The sequence below is a fragment of the Oryctolagus cuniculus genome, chromosome 11 (genome assembly GCF_964237555.1).
Source record: "Oryctolagus cuniculus chromosome 11, mOryCun1.1, whole genome shotgun sequence".
NCBI lineage: Eukaryota > Metazoa > Chordata > Mammalia > Lagomorpha > Leporidae > Oryctolagus > Oryctolagus cuniculus.
This window is the reverse complement of record NC_091442.1, coordinates 50,784,271-50,810,416: the sequence shown is the minus strand read 5'-3', so window position 1 is coordinate 50,810,416 and position 26,146 is coordinate 50,784,271. Positions and strand designations below refer to the sequence as shown.

The 26,146-nt window shown below is 39.8% G+C and overlaps 2 pseudogenes; one reads left to right on the top strand and one right to left on the bottom strand.

Moving 5' to 3' along the window:
• Positions 1-12,819: 12,819 nt before the first annotated feature.
• LOC127487780 (interferon-stimulated 20 kDa exonuclease-like 2 pseudogene) lies at positions 12,820-21,741 on the bottom strand (annotated as a pseudogene).
• LOC100348704 (selenoprotein T pseudogene) lies at positions 22,651-23,778 on the top strand (annotated as a pseudogene).

Here is a 26,146-nt window from a genome sequence, read left to right as displayed (position 1 = left end):
CCAATAGCAAAAGGAAGACCTTTCTCTCTGTCTCTCTCTCTCTCTCACTGTCCACTCTGCCTGTCCAAAAAAAAAAAAAGAATGAATACAAGTGGCTCATGTCGATTGATTAGTTTCATAATTTTAACCATGTTTATTTAAAGAGTTGTGTCATCCATAGTTATGTACTCTTCTTTAAAAACACTTCTAATCAATTTCACAGAAAATGTTCTTAAATACAGATTTTTGGCTACTTTAGGCAAGAATTTCCAGAACTATGAGGGAAAGAAAAAAACTAAAAACACCATTAAACTGCTGATGGATGGGGCTAGTGCTATGGCACAGTGGGTTAAAGCCCCAGTAAAAAACATAAAGGGACTGATACTGTAAGATCTGAACATAGTCACCCAAGGCTGGCTGATATGTCTAAGAATTACAGCCACTTGTTCACTTAGACACATTAGTTCACTTTGGGCAGTTTTTTACTGCATAGCTCACTGTGTGTGCTGTCACTTCTGGGAAAAGGAAGGTGACTGGCTCATTTCTGGCTATTTGGGAGATTCTAACCCATACTATTTGATAACTGAAATATTACTAAAAGAAAAAAAGCAGGGGCTGATGTTGTGGCGCAGCAGGCAAAGCCTGGCCTGAAATGCTGGCATCCTATATGGGCTCTGGTTCCAGTCCCGGCTGCTCCTCTTCTGATACAGCTCTCTGCTATGGCCTGGGAAAGCAGAAAATGGCCCAAGTCCTTGGGCCCCTGCACCCACGTGGGAGACCCAGAAGAAGCTCTTGGCTCCTGGCTTCAGATGGGCACAGCTCCGGCCATTGCAGTCATCTGGGGAGTGAACCAGCAGATGGAAGACCTCTCTATCTGTCTCTACCTCTCTCTGTAACTCTGTCTTTCAAATGAATAAAATAAATCTTTTTTTAAAAAAAAACTTCTTCTGAGAAAAGTACATTCTTTGACAGCCCCTTCTTTCCACTGGGGTCTCATTCATGAAGATCCTTCATGCAGGAAATTTTTTTTGCCACAATGTCTTAGAATTCCATGCCTGAAATGCTCTCATGGGCATTTCAGCCATACCAGAATGCTTTAAGAACTCATTCTGAGGTCAGTATGCTATTTAAATCAATTGTCATTCTGCGAGTCTGTGGTGTGGACTGCTTCCCAACTCAACATGTCTAAAAATGCAATGTCTGACCTCACTCTAAGTCTTGCTTTTTTTAAAAAAAAGTATTCATTTATTTGAAAGACAGAGTTACAAAGAGAGAGAAGAGACAGAGAGATCTTCCATCTGCTGGTTCACTCCCAAAATGGCTGCAACAGCCAGAGCTGGGGCCACCCAATGTCAAGAGCCAGGAGCTTCTTCCAGGTCTCCCAAGTAGTTCCAGAGGCCCAGTAGTTGGGCCATCCTCTGCTTATTTCCCAGGTACATCAGCAGGAAGATTGATCAGAAGTGGAGCAGCTGGGACTCAACCCCATGTCTATATAGGATCCTGGCAAGGCAAATAATGGCTTTACACCAGAGTGCTGGCCCCATGCACACAAAGTCTTAATCAGTGACTCTATTCCTCATTTTAAACTGGAAGTTTTCTGGCAGAAAATCACTAATTTCTCTGGCTACACTTAAGGTACAGAAAACTAGTGTATTTTTTTATTACAGCTGTAAAGTGATGATGCATCTGCAAGATAAAGCTATTCAGAGACTGGCTGTGTAACCCTTCTATTTATATGGAAGACTGCTACAGCAAAACCCAGAACTAGGAAGTTTTTCTTGTTTTTGTTTTTTTTTTTTTATTTTTACAGGCAGAGTGGACAGTGAGAGAGAGAGAGAGACAGAGAGAAAGGTCTTCCTTTTGCTATTGGTTCACCCTCTAATGGCCGCCGCAGCTGGCGTGCTGCGGCCGGCGCACCGCGCTGATCCAATGGAAGAAGCCAGGTGCTTTTCCTGGTCTCCCATGTGGGTGCAGGGCTCAAGCACTTGGGCCATCCTCCACTGCACTCCCAGGCCACAGCAGAGAGCTGGCCTGGAAGAGGGGCAACCGGGACAGAATCCGGCGCCCCGACCAGGATTAGAACCTGGTGTGCCGGCACTGCAAGTCGGAGGATTAGCCTAGTGAGCCACGGCGCCGGCAGTTTTTTTTTTTTTTTTTTTTTAAAGAAAGGCCTACAGCGGCTGCTGTTGCGGTGTAGCAGGTAAAATTGGTGACTATGACTCCAGCATCCCATATGAGTACTGCTTTTAGTCTTGGCTGCTTCACTTCCAATTCAACATCTTGCTAATGGCCTTTCAAAAACAATGGAAGATGACCCAGGTACTTATGTCCCTGCCACCCATGCAGTAGACCTGAAGAAGTGCTTGGCTCCTGATGCAGCCACCTGGGGAAGTGAACCAGCAGATGGAAGATATCTCTCTTTCTCTGTGTAACTATTAAGCAAGCAAATAAATAAATAAATAAATAAAATAAAATAAATTCCTACAACCTCCTCTCCTTTCATCCTTAAAATACTCACACATAACTCCACAAATTTCACAAAGCAGTCTGACATTGTTCCTTTTTCCTAATGATGGAGGAGTAACAAAAAATAAAAACATTTGAGATAAAACCCCTGTAGCAGGACCAAGCATCTTCTCTATCTCTCTAAGACCAGGGCATCTTTACCCATACTATATCAAAAATAATTCACTGAATTGAGGGATTGATACAGCAAGCCTTTAATCACTGTACATAAGAAGTCATTTGTTTCTGCAATAGATAAAACCCTGCTGGCCAATATTGTCTGGATGGGTTTATTTAGGAGAGTTCTAAAACCAGGTAAGGAAACATTCCAGTCTGGGGCAGCAAATAACTGCCAATTGTATGTAAACTCCCAGATTAACTGTAGCCCATCTGAACATCATTAAAATTCCTTAAAGAATATGGCATCTTCAACCAATAAGATGAAGGTCAAAAACACCACGGACCAATCAGGAACTTTGATACAAGCTGAACATGCATCTGTCACCTCTAATTTCAATCTATAAGAATCTTTGCCTCTAACTTCTTGGAGAGTCCTGGAGTTAAGCAATAGGTCCCTTGCTCCTCGATCTGGGCTTTAAAATAAATGCTTCTTTACCCCATCACACCAATGTCAGTGATTTGTTTATTGTGTTTTGGGCAAGTATATACAGGTTAGGGGTTTCTATAGCAACACCACTAACCAGATTGGAGGTATGTCCTGCAATAAGGGCAAAGCTGAGACTTGATCCCAGGCATGCTGACATAAAAGATAGGCTTCTCAAGGAGTACTCCAATCACTATGCCAAATCCCATCATCTTAAATTTTTAAACTAATATTTTCTTTGAATTCCAGATAGACTGAAGGAGACAGCAGAGACACCATCTGCTGGTGCAGTCTCAAAATGCCCACAATAGTTGGGACTGAGTGAGGCCAAAGTGAGGCACCAACAACTCATTCTAGGTCTCTCTCATGGATGGCATGAATCTAAGTACTTTAACCCACAAGGGTGCACATTAGCAGGATGATGGAATTAAGAGAAGAGCCAGGACTCTATTCTGGGCACTCTTGTAGGTGGGTTTCCAACTGGCAACACAACTGCTGTATCAAATTCCATCTGAGCTAATATTGTTGGATTATTTTCCCTCAGGAAACTCTTTCTCTACTGAAAAATAAGGAAAAACTGACATTTCTTTGAAAAAACTTGTCAAATTTGGAAAATCTCACAAATGAAAATAAGATACTCCCAGGAGTTATCGTAAATGTTATTTAAAAGTTTGTTTTTAATAAGTTCAGGAAAGTAAGAAGTTAAAACATTAAGGTCTGTGTACAAATAACATATCTTAGCTTGACATAAACTTTGTTATTTTTTAAGGAATTATTTTTTTGAATGGCAAAGTTACAGAAAGTGAGAGAAACAGAGTCATAAAGAGAGGAATCTTCCATCTGCTCGCTCACTCCCCAAATGGCCAAAATGGCCTGAGCTGGGAAGTTCTGAAGCCAGGAGTCAGGAGCTTCATTGGGGTCTTCCATGTGTGTAGCAGGGCCCAAGCAGTTGGGCCATCCTTTTGCTTTTCCAGGTGCATTAACAGGGAGCAGGATTGAAAGTGAGACAGCTGCAATATGAACCAGCTCTTACATGGATGCCAGTGCTGCAGGTAATGTCTTACCCACTACACCACAGCACCAGCCACGATTACATGAATTTCAACACCTCTGATTTTGAAGACATTTAGAACTATTTTGAAGTTGTAAAGAAGTGAGTGATTTGGGCTTGTGCTGTGGTACACTGGGTAAAAGCACCAGCCTGAAGCATCTGCATCCCAAATGGGAGCCAATTCAGGTTCTGGCTGCTCCACTTCCAATCCAGTTCCCTGGTAATGCACCTTAGAAAGTAGCAGGGGATGGCCCAAGTTCTTGGGCCCTGCACCGATGTGGGAGACCTGGGAGAAGCCCCTGCTTTTGGATTAGCTCAACTCTGGCCATTGTGGTTATTTGGGGAGTGAACCAGTGGATGGAAGACACATTCTATCTATCTATCGATCTATCTATCTATCTACCTACCTACCTACCTTCCTACCTACCTACCTACCTATTTATAGCTCTACCTCTCTCTGTAACACATTCAAATAAATAAAATAAATCTTTAAAAACATACTGTATTGCTTTGAGAGACACTACTCAATATTGCCTCCCAGATTTAAAAAAAAAAAAGTGAGTGATCGAGAATTAATGAAGGCATTAACATAGGAGGTCACATGTTTTCCTTTTGCCTCTGGCTCAACCAGCAGTTGAGTGGTCCTCAAGTTTGTACTGAAAAATTCCGATAAATTTGTTACCATATTTTAGTTGTCTGCCAATCTCTGCATATGTATTGGTATTTCTTCCTCCAAACACTCCTGGATAAAACAACAACAACAGAGCCTGATGTACCGTTATCCTATTAAAACACTCAATGATGGATACATGACTTTTCCTTAAACTTTATATGAAAAAAATAAGTAAGTCACCTGGGAACGTTTCAGAAAATGAGTGCTTCTCTGTTGCTAATTAAGAGAAACATCCAGGAAATAAGCACTTGGCATGGTAGTTAAAAGACCCACATTCCATACAGTGATGTCTGGGTTCAAGTCCCAGTACTGATTCTGATCCATCTCCCTGCACATGTACAACCAGGGAAGCAGGAAGCTCAATAGTTGTCTCTCTGCCACCAATATGGGAGATTCAGAATGAGTGACCAGCTTCTGACTTTGGCCTGGCCAGTTCCAGCTGATGAAAATCAATCTCTCTCCTTCCTTCTTTCTCTTTCTCTCTGTTGATGTTTGTGTGTCTGTCTCTGTCTTTTTCTTTCAAATAAAAATTTTTTAAAAGTGAGAAACATCCTGGACAGCAACAAGAACAATTCATCCTAAGCCATCAGGGTCAGTTCAGGATCATTTCCTCCTTGTGGAAACAGCCCCAAGTCTTTCAGAAGATGCAATTGTGCCTCCTTACAGTCTTGAAGGAAAACTGCTCTTGTATTTACTGTAGGCATAGCACCTACATCACCTGGTGGATTAAGAATGCACACCATGTGGAGCCTCTAGGGTGAGTTCAGGCTCACTCACAGTTTAGTGGTTTCTTGCTGCCCTCTGCTGGACTTCTGATGCAACTAATACATTTTTTGTTAAGTATTGACTTTACAAACACAATGATGAATAGCAAAGTTGAAGTGATCACAATTTTCTATTTTAGTACTTATAAAGCTATAGGAATTGAACAAGTGATCATGTTTGTAACCTGTTTTAACTAAATCCTATTAATTTTTATGTTTCATTTTCATTTCTGATCATTTCATATTTTCTACTTTCACTTGTGATCTTTTTTCTATGCCTCTCTATTTAGGAATATGTTGCTATTTTCCACATATTTGTCCACTTTTTTCAAAAGTCCTTCTGTTTTTGACATTCAAGATAAATCCCTTGTGGTCATAGAACACTCATTGTTTTATTTGTATCCTTTTAGTTTATTTAGGCTCTTTGACCTAGCAAAAGGTCTTCTGCAGAGAGTGTTACATGTGCACCTGAACAGCAAGGGTATTCTTTTGTTCAACTATACTGTCAAGTTCTTTCATGATGTTCATATCTCCTATATTCTTTCCAATATATTGCAAGCTATTTTGCAAACTTCTTTCCATCACTGAAAATGGTAAACAAATGTGTCTTAATACTAGTCTTGACAAGTCTACTTCTCCCTTTTTGTCATTTTTTTTTTTCATTTAATGTTGGGCTTTCTTGTTAGATACATATATATCTACAATTTAAATGTTATTCAGATTGACTTCATTTTGCCCTAAAATGTCCTTATTTATCTGTAGTAACATTTTTTTTTGTTTTAGAGCTCCTTCTGTCCCTTATTAAAATGGCCAGAAAGCATATCAGCTCTTCATTAATTAGTTTACATTTTATATCCATTTTCATCCTCTAATGTTCAATATTTATGTATTTGAATGTTTCTCCTGAACACAATATACTGTTTGATATTGTTTTGGATAAATTAACACTATAATCTCTGGCTTGCTTAATTTTTTTTCTAAACTTATATATAGTATACATTTGTGAATCACGACATCTTGATAAATGTAGAATTTTGGAATTATTAAATCAGGCTAATTATCATATCAATTACCTCATATAATTATTTCTTTATGGTAAGAACATTTAAAATCCAGCGTTAGCAATGTCATTGTATTTGTTTTAATGCCAGTGATATGCCATTTTGATTACTATATCTTTGTAATATACATCAAGTAGTGTGACCACTCCAGCCTTCTTCTTTTACTTCAAGATTGATTTGACTATTCATGATCCTTTTCAGTTTTGTACAGTTTTGGAGATTTTTTTTAACATTTTGTTAAGGAATGGCTGGCACTGTTGTGTAGTGGGTAATGCCACCACCTGATTAATAACCAGAATATATAAAGAGCTTAAGAAACTCCACAACAACAAAACAAGCAACACAGTGAAGAAATGGGCAAAGGACTTACACAGGCATTTTTAAAAAGAAATCCAAATGGCCAACAGATACATGAAAAAATGCTCAGGATCACTATTCAACAGAGAAATGTAAATCAAAACCACAATGAAGTTTTACCTCACCCCTTTTAGAATGGCATTCACATGGAAATAAAACAAATGATGGCAAAGATGTAGAGAAAAGTTAACTCTAATCCACTGTTGGTGAGAATGTAAACTGGTAAAGCCACTATGGAAGACAGTATAGAGATACCTCAGAAATCTGAATATAGACGTATCATATGACCCAGCCACCGCACTCCTGGGAATTTACTCATGGGAAATGAAATCAGAATCTGAAGGAGTTACCTGTACTCCTATGTTTATTGCAGATCAATTAACAATAGCTAAGATATGGAATCAACACAAATGTCAGTCAACTGAAGACTGGATAAAGAAATTATAGGAAAAGACCAGTGATATAGCATAGTGGCCGAGGCCTCCACCTGTGGCACCAACATCCGATATGGGTGCCAGTTCAAGTCATGGCTGCTCCTTTTCTGATCCAGTTGTCTGATATTACCTGGGAAAGCAGTATAGAATGGCCCCAGGCTTGGGCACCTGCATGTTGGAGACCTGGAGGAAGCTCCTGGCTCCTGGCTTCAGATCAGCTCAGCCCTGGTCATTGCAGCCATTTGGGAAATGAACCAGCAGATGGAAGACTTTTCTCTCTATATATATAACTTTACCGCTCAAATAAATAAATAAAATCTTAAAAAGGAAATTATGAGATACAAACTCCATGGAATACTAACAGAGGTTAAAAAAAATGAAATCTTGTCATTTGTAACAAAATGGATGAAACTGGAAAGCATCATGCTTAGTGAATAAGCCAGTCCAAAAAAGACAAATACCATATGTTCTCCCTGATCTGTGATAACTAACAGGAAACCTAAAGGTAATCTATAGAAATGAAATTGACACTTTGAGAAGCAATGACTTTGAATAGCCCTTGTCTTGACTATTGAGAAAGTTTTTTTCATATTATCTGTTGAACTTTTTACTTAGTATAGAGTTAATCATATGTGTATAAATTTAATTGAAAATAGATCTTAGTAAAAAATAGGAATGGGAATAGGAGAGGGAGGAAGAAGAGTGTAGGTGGGAGAGAGGCTATGGTGGGAAGAATCATTATGCTCTTAAAGTTGTAATTATGAAATGCATGAAGTTTATATTCCTTAAATAAAAGGTTTCTGGGGAAAAAGATATGAAAGGCGCATTCCAGGAAAATTTCCATTTCGATGATTTGGGTCAAGGCTACTTGGTAGTAATATTTAAAAGCAAAGAATAAATTATGTGTTTTTCATCTTATTTATTTTTAATGATTTACTTTTTTATTTTGAAAGATATAGTTTTGGAGAGAGAGCAGAAGACAGAAAATGATCTTCCATCTGTTGCTGCACTCCCCTAAATGGCTGTAACAGGTAGAGCTGGGCCAGACTGAAACACGGAACCAGAAGCTTCATCTGTGCTCACACATGGGTGGCAGGTGCTCAAACACTTGGATCATCTTCTGTTGCTTTCACAGGTGCCTAAGTAGAGAGCTGGATTGGAAGTGGAGCAACCAAGAAACAAACCAGAACTCATAAGGGATGCATGAATCCCAGTTAGCTGTTTAACCCAATGTACCCAATGTCACAATGTCAGCCCCACGATTTCATTTTAGAATTGTGTGGCTTGAGGTGCCATTTGGACAGCTACAAAGAAACACTCAACAGGGAGTAGATATAGTTGTCTACAGGCTGTGCAAGAAACCCAAGCTGGAGGGAAACAGATGTGTCAGACCACATAAGGTCAAACTTGTCAAGGTGAATTGCAGAGTGGAATCAACAGGACACCAGTAAAAAGAGAAGAAACCATCAGTGATGTCATAATACAAACCAGATAACTTCCTGAAGGCTGTCTAGTAGTTTCAACTATGGCAAGGGAAATGATTCTAAAAGTGAGGCAGTCATTAAGTTTGGTGCCCTAGTCCTACATCAGCATTTCTGGCTTCCAGCATTTCAGTGCTTCCAGCACTGGCTCCTAATTCTAGATTTTTGCAAATGTAAACACTAAAAGTCAGTGTTGACAACTCAAGAAATCAGGCTTCTGCAACTCAAGTGAGAGGCCAGGACTACATTCCTGGCTCTCAGCTATGACCCTGTCCCAGCCCTTGCTGCTGTGGTTGTTTGGAGTGTAAATCTTCCTGTAACTCTGCCCCTCAAATAAATAAATAAATAAATAAACATTTTTTAAAAAAGGTCTCTCTCTATATATATTTTCATCTATTCATTCTTCTCAAAGTATACAAATATTTTAAGATGTCAGCAGATTCAAGTAAAGAAAAGACTACAGAACTGTCTTTGGCTCTGTGCATAGTTTATGTTATTGATAAATGTATGGAAAAATGGAATAATTTGCCTGAAAACATGACTTTGCCAAGTCTGAAGTAATCCTGCATTTGTAGACTTACTGTGATAAAACTATGGAGAGTTATTTAAGGATCTGCAATAGATTCTATCCTCTACACATTTTCTGATCTAATCCATGAAACAAGTTCAGCCTCCAAAAAGCTTTTGAGGATACCCTACTTTAACAATTTAAATATAAACTTTTTAATTCTTTCTGATGTAGCGAATTCTTCTCTAAGTTTCATCTTGAACCATATAAAAAGTCTTGAAGCTATGGCAATAAAAAAAATTGAGACCAATGTGTATTCAGTTCTGATGGCTTTAAGTCTTGCAGCCATGCTCATTTTGTCTTATATAAGCCCTTATTCTGAATTATATTTCTTTATGCTTTCCAATTAATTAACAAAATCTTATAAAGCTCTTAAAATACAATGTGAAAGAAGCTGAGGAATAAATAAACAACTTACTGGCAATGTATTCATTTTTATTGGTCTTGGCCACATGATGTGGCCATGTGATGTGGCCATTATATAGAATCTTATCTGCAAGAGAAGAGGAGAGACGGATGAGACAAAATAGTCTAGATTCTTCCTAGATTCTACTGTTCTAAGCAAGATCATGAATGAAATGCATATAGAAAAATGGTCATATTAGCTGGGCAACAAAAATAAAGTAGCCTCCCTATGGGGGAATATAGCCTTTAAACATGGGAAGAGAAGAAAAGATTCTGAAAGAACACACACAATTCTACCAATCACTCAGGTTAAACATAAACTCTTGTTAGGCTAATTAAAATATTAATTTGTTACCAATTCTGTTAAAAAAAATCAATGTCAGGGGCCGTCACTGTGGAGTAGTGGGTAAAGCCACCTCCTGCAGTGTGGGCATCTCATATGAGCACCCCACCCGCTCCACTTCTGATCTAACTCTCTACTATGGACTGGGAAAGCAGTGGATGAAGACCTAAATCCTTGGGCCCCTTGCACCCACATGGGAGACCTGGAAGAATATCCAAGCTCCTGGCTTCAGATTGGCCCAGCCCCAGCCAATGAGGCCATTTGGGGAGTGATCAGCAGATAAAAGACCATCTCTTTTTCTGCCTTTGCCTCTCTGTAACTCAGCCTTTTGAATAAATAAATAAATCATAAAAATAAATATCACTGCATAGAAATAATTTATAATGGCACTTATCCTACTCAGGAAATTCCAAAGTGAAAAGGACAAGGTCTTGCATAGTAGGTTAAGCCTCTGTCTGTGTTACTGGCATCCTATATGGATGCCAATTCAAGTCTCTGCTGCTCCACTTGTGATCCAGCTCTCTGCTATGACCTGGGAAAGCAGTAGAAGATGGCCCAAGGCCTTGGATCCCTCCACCTATGGGGGAGACCTGTAAGAAGCATCTGGCTCCTGGCTTTGGATGTATAGCCAAACCTTGGTGTGCCATAAATTCATTTGCTTGTCAGATCTGGTAACACTTATCTAGGGTGGATTTTCACTTGACTTTGCAAAAGTATTGTCCCCTATACAAGGAATCCAGGGTGTACCCAGCCAACAAGAAAATTCTCCAGCTGCTGCACCTGACTGATAAAATTCAAATTAGAAAAACAATGCTTGACTGACACCTAGGGTTTCCCAGTTAATCATCAGAACAAAGCCTGAAAAATAAGTGTAAAGGCTAGAAAGTAGTCTTTAAATTGACTAGAAATTCAGTTATTGGCACATTTCTGAAATGCTAATGCAAGACTATATTGAGTTGGTTAAAATGCAAAGAAGAAATGCAAATATTATCCTGAAAATATAACTTGGACAGTTGGCGGTATAACTTGTACATATAGAATAGCTGAAATAAATATATAGAGATTTATATAAGGATCTGCAGTACAGTCTCTACACACCCCCAGGTATAGCTATCAAACAAGCACAAACTCTAAAAGCAATTGAGGACCACACTATGGCAGCAACTCTTGGAAAACCTTTTAAATTATTTGTTTTAGTACTAGTAGTGGTCACACCTGTAGGATATTTTTTTAACTTTATTTAATGAATATAGATTTCCAAAGTCACACCTGCAGGATATTGAGTTTTTTTTCCATCTTGGTACTAAAACACCATCCACTATATCATCTATTTGACAAGAGACTTACAGACTTCGTGTTTCACAGAATTTGCATATTATTCTTTAGGTTTCAATTTGGAATTGTAACAAATTTTTGCTATAACACCAAAAAAAAAAAAAACAGAGAAATATTTTCACTCAGTTTGGTGGCTTTAGTATCTTATAACCATTCAATTTTATCTTATTTATGTACTTTCCCTAAAGCTTAAATTTACTTAATTTTCCACCTTATTTAGAGAACTATTATAAAGATCCTAAAATAATATAAAATAAGGTGAGGAATAAGTAACTTATTGAAGATGTACTCATTTTCTTTGATTTTGGAATACATAGAAGACATTAGAATTATATCTGAAAGAGCAGGTGAATATAGGGGCTAGCAATGTGGCACAAGTTAAGCCATGGCTTGCAACAACAAGCCACGTTAATGAGTACTGTTATGAGTCTTAGCTGCTTTGCTTCCAATCCAGCACCCTGCTAATGCACCTGTTAATGCAACAGAAGATGGCAAAAGTACATGCACCCCTGCCAACCAAATGGGATAGATAAATGGAGTTTATGGCTCCTGGCTTGAGCTTGGCCCATCCTTGGTAGTTGTATCCATTTACATTAAGAGCATTTAAATTTTTCTTTAACCTACTGAACAAGACCTAAATTAAATGAAGCCATTATCACCTTATATAAAAGATATCTTTTCTCAATCAGAAAATTTTCTCAGCTACAGTCTTTTACATCACTGCCTTGAAATTCCATGGACATCTACACCTCACCACCAATGGCTCTCAAGGAAATCAAGGGGGGAACAACAGGGAATACCTGATATAAGCTGCATGTAGACTCAGAGCCATGAGTCTGTGATATGTAATGCAACCATACAATTCATCATCTGAGCAGGGCTTTTCTGAGAGTAAAAGAAGGTATTGTTAATTACTCAAGGACAAAAGGCATAAAATGAAACCTCTATAAGGCATCATGGAACACTACATTTCCCAGTATACCCTTTGTCGCTCCCCCTCTTCGTGGAGGAACGACACAGGACCCTGCGCTGTTCTTTTGTCTGCTCGGCCCTCCCCAGGTTTGCTGCTGGTTCTTCCCGGGTTGGCTACCGACCCTTCCACCTCCGTGGAAGGGCGGTTCCCCCTAGCCACTTTCCCCACTTCTGCGGGGGAGTGGCACACCGCCGGCCGGCTCTCTCGGGGGCTGCACAGGTGTTCCTTCAGATAGATGTTCCTCTTAGATGTTCCTGGTGCATGTTGTCTCTCTCCTCCTTTATAGTCCTCTTCCACCAATCCCAACTCTGCTACCCACACGCCGAGTACGCTGCTCTCCTCCAATCAGGAGCAAGATCAGCTCCTGCAGCTCAGTCAATCAAATTGGCGAGAGGCAGCTGCGTAGAAGTTGTTACTCCCTTCTCAGCGCCATATTGTGGGACAGCAGATGCATAGAATAAGTCTTAATTCCAGTAACTTAGTCTAGTCCAAGTTGCTCCCCACAGATCCCCCTTTCTTTTTATTTTTTTGGCGTTGATACACGCCTGTCTTCGGTGCCCCGTGGCACACACTCTGCTCTGCTTGCTAGAGTTGCCCACAGGTGCTTACAAGCCCTACCAATCAGGCAAACCGAATCCGGGTCCTCTCTTCGCCATGTTGTGAGGAGGTTTTTAGGCGCTGATGCATGCCTGTGTTCGGTGCCCTGCAGCGCATGCTCTGCTCTGCTAGAACTGCCTGCAGGTGCTTACAAGCCCTACCAATCAGGCAAACCGAATCCAAGCCTTCTCATTGCCGTATTGTGGGGAGACTTATTGGTGTTGATTCGTGCCTATCTTCGGTGACCTGCAGCTCATACTCTGGTCGAGCTGCCTACTGGTGCTTATTGCCTTACTAATCAGGCAGACTGAATCCAAGCCTTCTCATTGCGGTATTGTGGGGAGACTTATTGATGTTAATTCGTGCCTGTCTTCGGTGACCTGCGGCGCATAAGCTGCTAGTCGCCCACAGGTGCTCACCACCTCCCTAATCAGGCAGACCGAATCCAAGCTCTCTCATTGCCATGTTGAGGGGAGGCCTTATTTTTCTCTATTTCTCTATCTCCGGGCATTCCTATCTCTCCTATTTTACTTCTATTTACCAGCATTCCTATTTCTCTCATTTTACTTCTAAACTTCTGTTTCTCTTATCCCTGCGGCATCCCGGCGCCCGCCCCGAGGCTGCTTCTCGGCGGCTTCCCGGCTCTGAGCCACTTCAGCCCACGCTTCTCTCATCTGCGCGGCTTCCCGGCTTTGCGCGCGCACTCTGCGGTCTCCACGCCCTTCGCGCCCTCACCACGGCCTTCGCGCCAGCCCCGCGTTCCCTATCTATTCACGCCCCATGCTCTCTCTGCACGCAGCGGCTTCTGCGAATCACACAGCGTAGCTCACGTTTCCGCCACCGGCATTCAGTCCAAGTTCCCCAGACTAACCTGGCGAATTCCAACCTGGCGGCCCACGTCTCTGCCTCTGGTTCCAGATTTTCGCCTTTTGCTCCCCGGGCTGACTTGAAGAATTCCAAGCTGGCTTACGTCTCCACCTCGGCCTGCCCCCGCGGCTTCAATTTCCCTAACATTTTTCTCTACCCGGTATGTTTCCCTAAGTTTTCTTCCAACAATATTCCTCCCTCATTTCTCCTGGCCTCTCCCCACAGTCCGTATCCAAGTCTAAGTTTCTTATAGGTTTCACTTTCACTTTCAACCTGCAGTCCGTATCTGAGTCTAAGTTTCTTCTTGCTTTCACTTTAAATCCTAACTTCTTTCCCACAGTCCATATCCGAGTCTATGCCTAGGCTTTCAATAGCTTCTTCCGGCACCTTTTCCGTCCGGCTTTTCCCTAGGCTCTTGGCTAGTCTCTCCGGTATTTTCCCTCTTCTTCCCGTTTCTTCCCTCCCAGGTTTCCTATCCGAGTCACGGCACCATTATGTTGCTCCCCCTCTTCGTGGAGGAACGACACTAAACCCTGCCTAGGCTTCATATCCGAGTCACGGCACCATTATGTCGCTCCCCCTCTTCGTGGAGGAATGACACAGGACCCTGCGCTGTTCTTTTGTCTGCTCAGCCCTCCCCAGGTTTGCTGCTGGTTCTTCCCGGGTTGGCTACCGACCCTTCCACCTCCGTGGAAGGGCGGTTCCCCCTAGCCACTTTCCCCACTTCTGCGGGGGAGCGGCACACCGCCGGCCGGCTCTCTTGGGGGCTGCACAGGTGTTCCTTCAGATAGATGTTCCTCTTAGATGTTCCTGGTGCATGTTGTCTCTCTCCTCCTTTTTTTTTTTTTTTTTTTTTTTTTTTTTTTTTTTGACAGGCAGAGTGGACAGTGAGAGAGAGAGACAGAGAGAAAGGTCTTCCTTTGCCGTTGGTTCACCCTCCAATGGCCGCCGCGGCCGGCGCACCGCGCTGATCCGATGGCAGGAGCCAGGTGCTTTTCCTGGTCTCCCATGGGGTGCAGGGCCCAAGCACCTGGGCCATCCTCCACTGCACTCCCTGGCCACAGCAGAGAGCTGGCCTGGAAGAGGGGCAACCGGGACAGAATCCGGCGCCCCGACTGGGACTAGAACCCGGTGTGCCGGCGCCGCTAGGCGGAGGATTAGCCTATTGAGCCGCGGCGCCGGCCCTCTCTCCTCCTTTATAGTCCTCATCCACCAATCCCAACTCGGCTGCCCACACGCTGAGTACGCTGCTCTCCTCCAATCAGGAGCAAGATCAGCTCCTGCAGCTCAGTCAATCAAATTGGCAAGAGGCAGCTGTGTAGAAGTTGTTACTCCCTTCTCAACGCCATATTGTGGGACAGCAGATGCATAGATAAGTCTTAATTCCAGTAACTTAGTCTAGTCCGAGTTGCTCCCCACAACCCTTTACCCTTGAAAGTCAAAATTCTTGATTGGCAACTGTACTATTCGACCTGTGATGAGCATCATGTAAGTGGTAAAGAGTATAGAACTAGATTCTGACATGATGGATTACCCCATTCCAAAGGATGCCCAAAGAGACACAAAACACAACAGCTCAGATGAGATTGCAGTGAATATTAAGTCTAGAGTACAGCCTCACTCTTTCCAAATGAGTGTACCTTCCAGAGGTATGAAGCTGGTAGAGCTGCCAATGGTCCACTGCCCTGGTTCTCTTTGGTGTTGCCTCTGCCTCCCCACATCACCAAAATTCCCACCACTGCTAATGTTTTGGGGGGGTTGGGAACAGGTACTGTTCCCACTCAACTTCAACCAACTTGCAAACTTCTGTGATGCCCTCAGCAGCTTCCACAGAGAATTATCCACTTTTCTTAACTTGTATGCCTGGTCCAGCAGCTTCTTGGTGAGATGTTTAGAGACATGGCGGCCCTCTCTGAGCAGATGGATTTCCAACTGAGGTGATGGATAGAGGAAGTATCATATGTGATGGACTTGTGATAAAAGTACTGGAAGGCTTTGAAGTCATTGTGGATGCCATGCCCCACCATTATCTTCCTTGTGAATATCTTCAAGATCTGGCTCCAAGCAATCTTGAAGGTTGTGGCATTGACTGTGTGCTACTGCCATATACCACTCCATCTAATCTTGTAATCCATGATGCAGTGTGTGTGTGTATGTGTGTGGGGGGGATAGATGTACTTGTCACAATGCACATCTCTGTCACAGTTGACAATACTTCATTGATCCAATGAACTGACATGTTCTTTGGGTCCTTAGTCCCCCATCTCATAATCGATTGGCACCATCTTGCCTGGTAGCTTTTGGGCTGCTCTGGAGTAATCATTTCAGAGTGATCCAGGATAGGGTTCTGTGTAGTATTCTTCTGGGACACTTCTTCAGGGAGCAAGTGGGATGACTCTTAATCTTTGGAAGGGTACCCTGGAACTCACCCAACAAATCTAATTTGGATGAAATAGTATTGCACTTCTTTGAAGGAGCAGGGATCCTCCAAGATAATGTGCTTTTCTTTTCCAGAAACTTCTCTGACTCAGTGATGGAGGCAACTATCTTATTTTTTGAGAAGGAAGGGATCTTTCAAGTGCCATCCTCCTTTCCACTTCCTTTGGAAATTCTGAGTGCAACTTAAGAGCCTTGCTAGAGGGCTGGTTCTTTTCATTCAGAAAGCCTTTAGATTCCAAGGGCCACCACTTCTTCACAAAATTTTGGTGCTTGACATTTCCTTCTAATGTGTTTTTGGGAGGAGGTTTCCCAAATTCCAGATTTGGAAGAAACACAGACATGAGAACTATAGATGCTAAGAGAAGAGTTGGGAAGACTGGCTTATGGATGAATGGATGTGGGACTCATTCTCTGATGAATCCTATTGCCCAACATGTGAGAATTCATGATATACCTTCCTAGATGAACCATGCTAAGACCCCCCCCCCAAAAAATCAATTTGAAAACAAAGCAAGATCATGATAGAAATGAATAAAGAATAATGGACACATCAGCTGGAAGAATAATGACAATCAGGCTCCCTGTGAGAAAGAGTCCTTTGTACATGAGAAGAGTCAAGAAAGAGTACCTTCAAATAGCATTCACAATTCTGTTAATTAGCAGAATTTAAGAACAAATTATCATTAGGCTAATTAAAACATTTATTTGCTGCTGGATTGGTAAAAATTGCTATTTCAAAGAAATAATTTAAAAGGTAACTATGAAGTATATCATAGGAGAATGTGTTGTCTCTAAAATTTATGTTATAGAAAAGCAATGGAGTAGTATTAGCTATTTTCATATTAATATAAATGTACCACACAGAGTTCCATATTATGTTTTTCCCACTACAACACCTCTTGATTTAATATGCCTACAATTTTAAAAAAGAAATTAATCTTGTGGTATACCATTTTTATTCACAGTTCTAAAGGAAAATTTGACATAATGTATACTTGGTAGTGCACTTTTCCAGCAATAATTCCAAATGAAACAGTTCCCTGTATCCATTCCATCACATAGCCCTCCATAATGATCCTAAATTTTCCATTTCTATTGCTTTCATTGTGCGACATCCATAAGTACCCTACAAACATAATTTAAAAAGCACTTACTTAGAGGTTTTTGCTTTATTGGACCTAGTCATTTTGTGAAGAAGCCTGGGGCTTGCCTGTTGAAAACAAAAGCCTAACAAAGAGCCAAGACAAATGACCAGATCTGAGTGAAACCATTTTCAAGACAAAAGACCTGTGAATGCTGTCCATGACTAAACGCTGAGTTGTGGGTACAGCTGAACCCGTCTTAAAATGCTGACTTAATTACAAATCAAATGTTTGCTTTTTTCACTAAGATTTTTAGTTGCCATACATCAAATGATGATACATCCTGTGGAGCAAAATAAAATAATAAAATTACATGCCAAACACAATTGAACCGAACTTAAAATCACATGTAGAACTTTACAAACAATGACAAATATCATCCACAGGGAATTCAGCAAGGTTGCTAGCACTGAGAGACCTTGTGAACCACACAAATAAATTCTTTGTGGATCAAAAGTTTTTTCACACATATGGGTATTGTGTTTTATTTATATATGTATTATATGTTGGGTTTTATTTATTTTTTTATTAAATTTTATATTTATTATATTTTTAAAAAACTTATTAGCAGTAAAACTTTGAGTCAGTCTAATTTTCATATTTTAAATAAAGAAAAATAGGTTAATAAAAGTATTCTGTACGTTTATGTGTACTATATGCAGTGTATGTGATTTTCAGTACAGATTGATGATATTAATTGACAAAGATCTATATTACAAACTCTATGAGTTCATACAATGTAGACACTTTTTCAGAAAAAATGGAAAGCCATGCCATGGGCAAAGTCCCATAAAGCAAAGTTTGTTCTAGGTTGACTGAAATTTATGAAATTGACCTCAAAAATTAATATACACTTTTAGTTAGTTGTAGCAAAATAGAACACTTGTCAAAAATTGGAATATGTAGCACTTACAAACCATGTTACTCTGGTCGACTCTCTTATTTCTTAAAGCCTTTTTTTCATCTTTCTTAGGCAAAAAGTCCTGGTTATCTTGCTGAGCACGAAGAACTATAAGAATAGAGGGAGCATTAGCACAGTTCTAGACACAATGTGTGGTAATAGACTACATTTAGAGCTCCATGGGAGAGGGTTTAATACAAAAGGTGTTTCAGGTCAAATTCTAATCATGGATCCCCTTCCTTCATATAGCATAGGAACTATTCTCTTCTCAAAGAAATGGCAGTATCATTCAGTATCTCAAACTCCCTTGAATAACTCCTCATTCCTGAAGACTAGGTTTTGCAGAAACTTCAGTAAAATCAAACCAGGGCTTGTAGGCAGGTTACATTGTCTGGAGAGGGCTAGACATTTAACTTGCTGAAGAAACTCCACGAAATCTCACAATTAAAATTTTCACACAATGCAAATCAGTCTGCACACACTTCACAATGATTTCTCTGGGAATTTAGGGATATTTCCTTGCCATGAATATGCTCATCTTACAAATGAGTAAAAAGTGGCAGAGCCAGAACATGAATTCATACCACTCATGTTCCAGTTCATATGCTCTGCATACTCTTCACCACTCCCAACCCCACCTTGAATAAACCTCACATGGAACCACCTTCTGTACACTTACAGACACACATTGCCTTAGGGACTATGCACCATCTGCTGACAATGCAATCCTTGAATTCATGGACTTAGTTACATTTTTATAGTTCAAAATCTGAGGATCTGAACTCATATCCCCTCCTGGACCAGCCCTCATGTAACTTCGTGTCAGATTCAGCTGATGATACCTAAGATTTATCTATTCTTCTGCTTCCACCACGTGGGGGACACATTGCTTACTCTCCTGGGCAACCAAGGTTTTAGAGCTCCCTCTCACCCTTGCCCCAGGACCTCACAGATGTAGAATCCAACTCCAGAATGGTGTTGCAGAATTCAGATAGCTATAGGGCCCAGAATTTTGAGTAAGAATATGTCAGAAGTTGGTGGAGTAGCACATGCTGAGAAGCAACCTAGAAATTCCTTCTCATGAACCTGAGCTGGTGAATCATGGGAGCAGAAGATTACATTTCCTACATGACAAGGAAGATGATCCATATATTTTCTGTGCAGCCAGCTCATCTTCCCAGAAAGCAGGATACATCAGAACTCACGTGGAATTCTAACTTTTTATTAATGTGTAGTTTGGTAATATGCATTTGAAATAAATGTGCTATAAATGAATACGATCAAACACATGAAGAATATTTTGTTATTTTCACTAACTTTACTTCTATTTAGTTCTGATAATTATACTGTGGTTTTAAAACTCACACCAAATTATTGCAGATAATTATTCAGAGAAATGCAAACATATTCTATGTCACTCTAAAATACTTAAAGAAAAAATATAGTACTACTATCATGGCAACATATTTTAATACTTTGAAAGTCTCATGTGCTAAAATAATTTGTGACCCATCAATGAATCATATCTCACAGTCAGGAAAATTTTCCTGCTGTATTTATTGGAATAATATGGCTTAGGGATAGAGTGGGTGCATTCCATAATAATTGTGCAGCTCTAACATTCCATTGTCTGTTAATTACTTACCTAGAAAATTCCTGAAATCCATCTGTCCATATATCTATCTAACAAAAGTTTATTTTTCTGAGAATTGAACTTGAACTAAATGTACCATTTATATATTTCTGCTACACAAGATGCAAACAGCTGAATATCAGGGTTTCATGAAGTACCTGCTCTTATCACTGATGCTGTCCAAATGGGGTGTGCATAACTCTCCTGTAACCGGGGTTGATATTAGTTGAGTGGGGGTGTGATTGGGGAGACTAGCTATTAGCTAAAAACCTATTCCCCATTTTCTCCATGCATAAAGTATGATTTGTGCTGCTCAAATTCCTTTATCATCTCTGATCCTACATTGGTCTCCATGACTCTATTCTGCAAACCAAGGAATCTCAGTCTTGAGTTTCCCAACTTAGGAAACTCTGCTTCAGGCCACAGAAGAAATTCTACATTTAATACTCAGTTCTCAGACTCATATTTGTGAATCAGAGACTGAGTTTGCAGAAAGGAACCAGAAAGGCACCATAGAGCAGTAAGCCTACATATATCCTTCCACAAGAATTGTTGCTTCTATACTGGTGCCACATACCTCTAAGTGATCATCATTTTGAAACTGGATATGTGGATTCCATAGATATCTCTAAGAAGAAAATGTGGGAAGATAACACTCAAGTATTGACTGAACTTTTACAAATTATTTCTTCTCTCTGAATATTAGTTGTATCTCCATAAAAAGATGGGAGTCCATAATTTCAAGCACCTAGTCAGTAGCATGAGTTCTAATATTCTAATATTAACAGAGAGTGGAACTGACTCTGACAGGATCCCTCAAGAATTAATTCCTGATTAATGTCATCTACTCATCATTAAGGGAAAAAATGCAGTCATTCATCCATGGTATCTTATCAATTTTGTAGTAATTAAATTCATTAATATATTCTTTAAAAACAGATATATAGGGGCCATGTTATGGTAGAGTGGGTTAAGCCATTGTCTGCAATGCTGGCATCCCATATGAGTGTACATTAAACTCTTAACTGCTCCACTTTGATCCAACTTCCTACTAATGCATCTGGGAAAGCAGTGGAAGATGGTCAAGTTCCTGGGCCCCTACTACCCACATGAGAGGTAAAGATGGAGTTTCAGGTTCCTGGCTTTGACCAGATGTTGTGGTCATTTGTGAAGTGAAGCAGCATTAAATGACAGATCACTGAGTGTGTGTGTGTGTGTGTGTGTGTGTCTTTCTCTCTCTGTAACTCTGATTTTCAAATAAAATATTTTTTAAAAAACAGATTTTTTTCTCCTTTGCCTATAATTTCTTCTTTATTTAATTTTTCTAAATGTATTTATTTATTTGAAAGGCAGAGCTACAGAGAGGCAGAGAGAGAGAGAGAGAGCAAGAGAGAGAGAGAAGTCTTCTATTCTCTGGTCCACTCCCCAGATGTCCGCAATGATTGGAGATGAGCTGATTTGAAGCCAGGAGCCAGGAGATCCTTCTAAGTCTTTCATATGGGTGCAGGGCCCAAAGACTTGGGCCATTTTCCACTGCTTTCCCAGGCCATAGCAAAGAGCTGGAACAGAAGTGGAGCAGCTGGGATTCGAACCAGTGCTTCGAACCAGTGCCCATATGGGATGCCAGCACTACAGGTGGTGGCTGTACCCACTATGCCACAGCACTGACCCCTATAATTTCAAATAACAATTTTACCTATGGAATTTTCTTTGTTTACCTATAGAATTTATCTATAGTGCATAGTCTTTTATAAATAAAAGTCATGTTTTCATCTGAAAAAACACATTACCACATTGAGACTAACTGAACTGTTATCTCTTAAGACAAACTCCAACTAAATTATTCACGATCTACTGTGAAATTGTCATTAATACAGAACTTGACGATTACAAGACTTACAGAACTTCCTTCAATATAATAAATAGTCTGTATCTTATGATATAATGTATGTGGAAATTGTCAGCTTTCCCACCACCAACGACTGGCCAGGACGCTGATGAAGAGTTCACAAAGGAGACTGAGAAGAATCAGGTTAAACGCTCTTTACCGGCACTAGGAGGGAAGGCCACTCAGCTGGCTCCTGCAGGCACTAGGCTCTACAGACTGGGGAAGGAGGCTGAGTAGCGCTCCAAATTACAAGCGTCTGAGGGTCTTCCTGTATACACTTGTTTAGGGACAGCCGCGCCTATGTTTCCTCCCTTCGGCCCCGTAGTCCGTAGCAGCAGCGGTTACATAGTTATAACACGGTTTGCGGTTTGGCCATTTCCTCTTTCAAGCTTTGCTACAGCGCAGTTTCTTTCCCTGATAAATGATGAGTTTCGTTTCTTTGCGAATGGATCCCTAACAGAAGTGAAGTTCCAAAAATTCTTAAGGGACTGTGGTGTCTGCTAGATGGAGAAATAAATTATTTAACAATAGGCTATTTTTTAGTTAGAAATATTATTTTTAGCACTTAATAAATGGGTGGAACTAGATTTTAAGATACTTATACTAAAATCACAATAGCCCACATAAGTGGATAGAAAAGTTTCCCAGTGGCTCGGGGCTGGGCTTTGAGCTAGCTACAGTCTGTCTGAGGCTCAATTAAAATGAGGCTTCTGCTGCTTTTCCTTGTGGCAGCGTTGGTGGTGGCCTGGAGCAAGACCTCCGCCAACATGGGCAGCGTGCCCAGCAAGAGATTAAAGATGCAGTTTGCTATGGGGCCGCTGATTAAGTCCAGATTTGTGTTTTCTGAGGGTATAGGCGGGTGTTTTGAGGAGTACATGGGGGTTATTAGCCAGCGGTACCCAGACATCCAAATTGAAGGAGAGAATTACCTCTCTCAACCAATATATAGACATATAAGATCTTTCCTGTCAGTCTTCAAACTAGTATTAATAGGCTTAATAATTGTTGGCAAAGATCCTTTTGGCTTCTTTGGCATGCAAGCTCCTAGCATCTGGTTTGGGGCCAGAAAATATCTATGCATGTATCATGGTTTTCTTCTTGAGCAATATGATTGAGAACCAGTGTATGTCAACAGGTGCATTTGAAATAACTTTAAATGATGTGCCTGTATGGTCTAAACTGGAATCTGGTCACGTTGCATCCATGCAGCAACTTGTTCAAATTTTTGACAATGAAATGAAACTCAATGTACATATGGATTCAATCCCACACCATCAGTCATAGCCCGACCTATTAGCATTGAAAACTTTTTTATATTAAGGGATTTTGAAAGAACAGAGTGACTGACATTATGAAGGCCTGTACTGAAGACAGTAAACTGTTAGTACAGACCAGATACTTTTTGACAGGCTCATTGTACCACTTGAAAAACCTTACTGAAAGATGGTTTTTCAGTGCTAGCACATTTTGGAATTCTGCAGATTTCGTGGAGTGCATTAATACTGTATAGTTTTCCTCTCCCTCCCAAATTCACCCGGCTAATATATTTTTTCAATGTAGACATTCTTGTAACTTACTTTCTTAGTCATATTTGAAAAAGTACAAAATTAAGTTACAATTTGATTTATTTTAAAGATGTCTGTTAAATCTGTTGTGCTTTTGTATGAATTTTCATTTTTATGATTTAAGAAGCAGTCTTTTTGGGAATGTAGCCAAAGTTCCTAAATGCTTCATAAGAGTTCAATCAGACATCTCTGTTTTGGCCATGTTCAATTTATGAAGTTTTCTTTTCTTTTTCTTTCTTTCTTTTTTTTTTTTTTTGACAGGCAGAGTTAGAGAGAGAGAGAGAGACAGAGAGAAAGGTCTTTCCTTTTTTCCGTTGGTTCACCCCCCATATGGCTGCCACAGCAGGCACGCTGTGGCCGGCGTGCTGCGCCAATCCAAAGCCAGGAGCCAGGTGTTTCCTTTTGGTCCCCCATGCGGGTGCAGGGCCCAAGCACTTGGGCCATCCTCCACTGCCTTCCCGGGCCACAGCAGAGAGCTGGCCTGGAAGAGGGGCAACCAGGTCAGAATCCGGCACCCCAACCAGGACTAGAAGCCCGGGGTGCCAGTGCCGCAGGCAGAGGATTAGCCAAGTGAACCGCGGCACCGGCCAATTTATGTAGTTTTCAAAATACTACAAATTGTGAACAGTGCATTATATAAGATTACAGGGGAAAATCTATTATCTGAAGTACTCTACCAATTTGTGTATATGTATGTGTGTATGCGTGTGTGTGTGTGCGATTACCAGAGAACTACTATAACATCAACTTCTTTTTAAATCCTATTATGTAGTTCAAGTGTCTTGCCTTGTCTAATGAGTTGATTAACTGGTCCTTTATACTTAAATAAATAAAAAACTAAGCAGATGTCAGTTAAATAAAAAGAGTTCCAACTTACTGTTCAGTATACTTGTTAACATTGTATTTAATAATTGTCTCTAAATTTTTGTTTTTCACTCTCAGATAACTTCACAAGGTGCACACTTCAGGTTCACTTACATTTTTAGGATAATTGAAACTCAATTGAATCTCTTTACAACATTGATATTAGTTGTCTAATAGTTTAGTTTGTCTAATATATCAAAATTGTATTTGAGGAACAGAATTGGAAAAAATTTTAAACAATATCATTTTAGAATCTACCATTTTAGAGTTTGTCTAAAAAGACAGTTAAAACAACTTCAACTTATAAAGACTATAAAAATGACTTAGCAGAAATAAGACCATAGTGTGGAAAAATAGTCATATTGCATCAGTGATATCATACTTCAGCTTCTATATAGGAATGAAGTGGTAGAGCCAGTGGTAGGCCTAGCTTTCTTAGTGGAAATAAAGGGACTTAAAGAAACATTGTAGGTAATTTTCACATTGGTTTCACCTAACACTAAGGTGTTTTTATGACCTTATGTGGGAATACTTTCAAAAGGTTCATGAAAACTGGAATTAAAAAAGTTATTTATTCAACTCATGACAAGAGCCTAGTGTGATTACTGACACCAGAAACAAGAGTGTCAATTTGTTAAGTCAACAACAGGAGTCACTGTGCACTTACTCCCCATGTAGGATCTCTGTCCTTTATGTGTTGTCCAATGTGAATTAATGCTATAACTAGTACTCAAATAGTTGTTTACACTTTGTGTTTCTGTGTGGGTGCAAACTGTTGAAATCGTTACTTAATATATACTAAATTGATCTTCTGTATATAAAGAGAATTGAAAATGAATCTTGATGTGAATGGAAGGGGAGAGGGAGTGGGAGAGGTGAGGGTTGTGGGTGGGAGGGAAGTTATGGTGGGGGAAAAAGCCATTGTAATCCATAAGCTGTACTTTGGAAATTTATATTTTATATTTATTAAATAAAAGTTAAAAAAATAATGTGTCTTTTGAAGAATAGCTTTAAGTGACTTAGACACTGATAAAACTCAGTTGTTTTGTTGACACCCTTCTCTCTTATGCTTTGCTGTATTAAATCTACAGTTTAATTGAGTTTAGTGAAGAAAATTTAGTGGGAGACATGAATTAAAAATGTTAATGAAATATGGAAATTAAACTATTAAAATGTAGTTTATTATATTCCTAACATTTTAAATTTATTGCTTATAAATTGATATAATATTTGAATTTATATTCCTAATAATTTGAATTTGTTGCATATAAATTGATATGGCTGTATGGTTTATACATGTTTATGCTCTGGTCTATTAATTAGAAGACCATAGAACTTGCCAGCACGTTGGCTGATGGTATTTGATATTTTGTTATAATTACCATTATAGAAGAAATTATTTGTTATGTTAATAAAATATGCAGGTAAAGCACGGATTTTTGCATCAATGTGTAAGGTTCGCAAGACAAATATACTTTTGGAATATCAATGGCATTATTTACTATGGCAATAGCATTATTAATGATAACAGTTGATCAGCCTTTACAGTGATTTAAAATGTAACAGGATCCCAGTGATAGTTCTTTCTTATTTTGACTGTTAGTTTGGAAGCTTGATTAACTGGCAAACATTCCATCATTGTCATAAATTAAAATAATTCAAATTTTTTTTAACTTTTATTTAATGAATATAAATTTCCAAAGTACAATTTATGGAT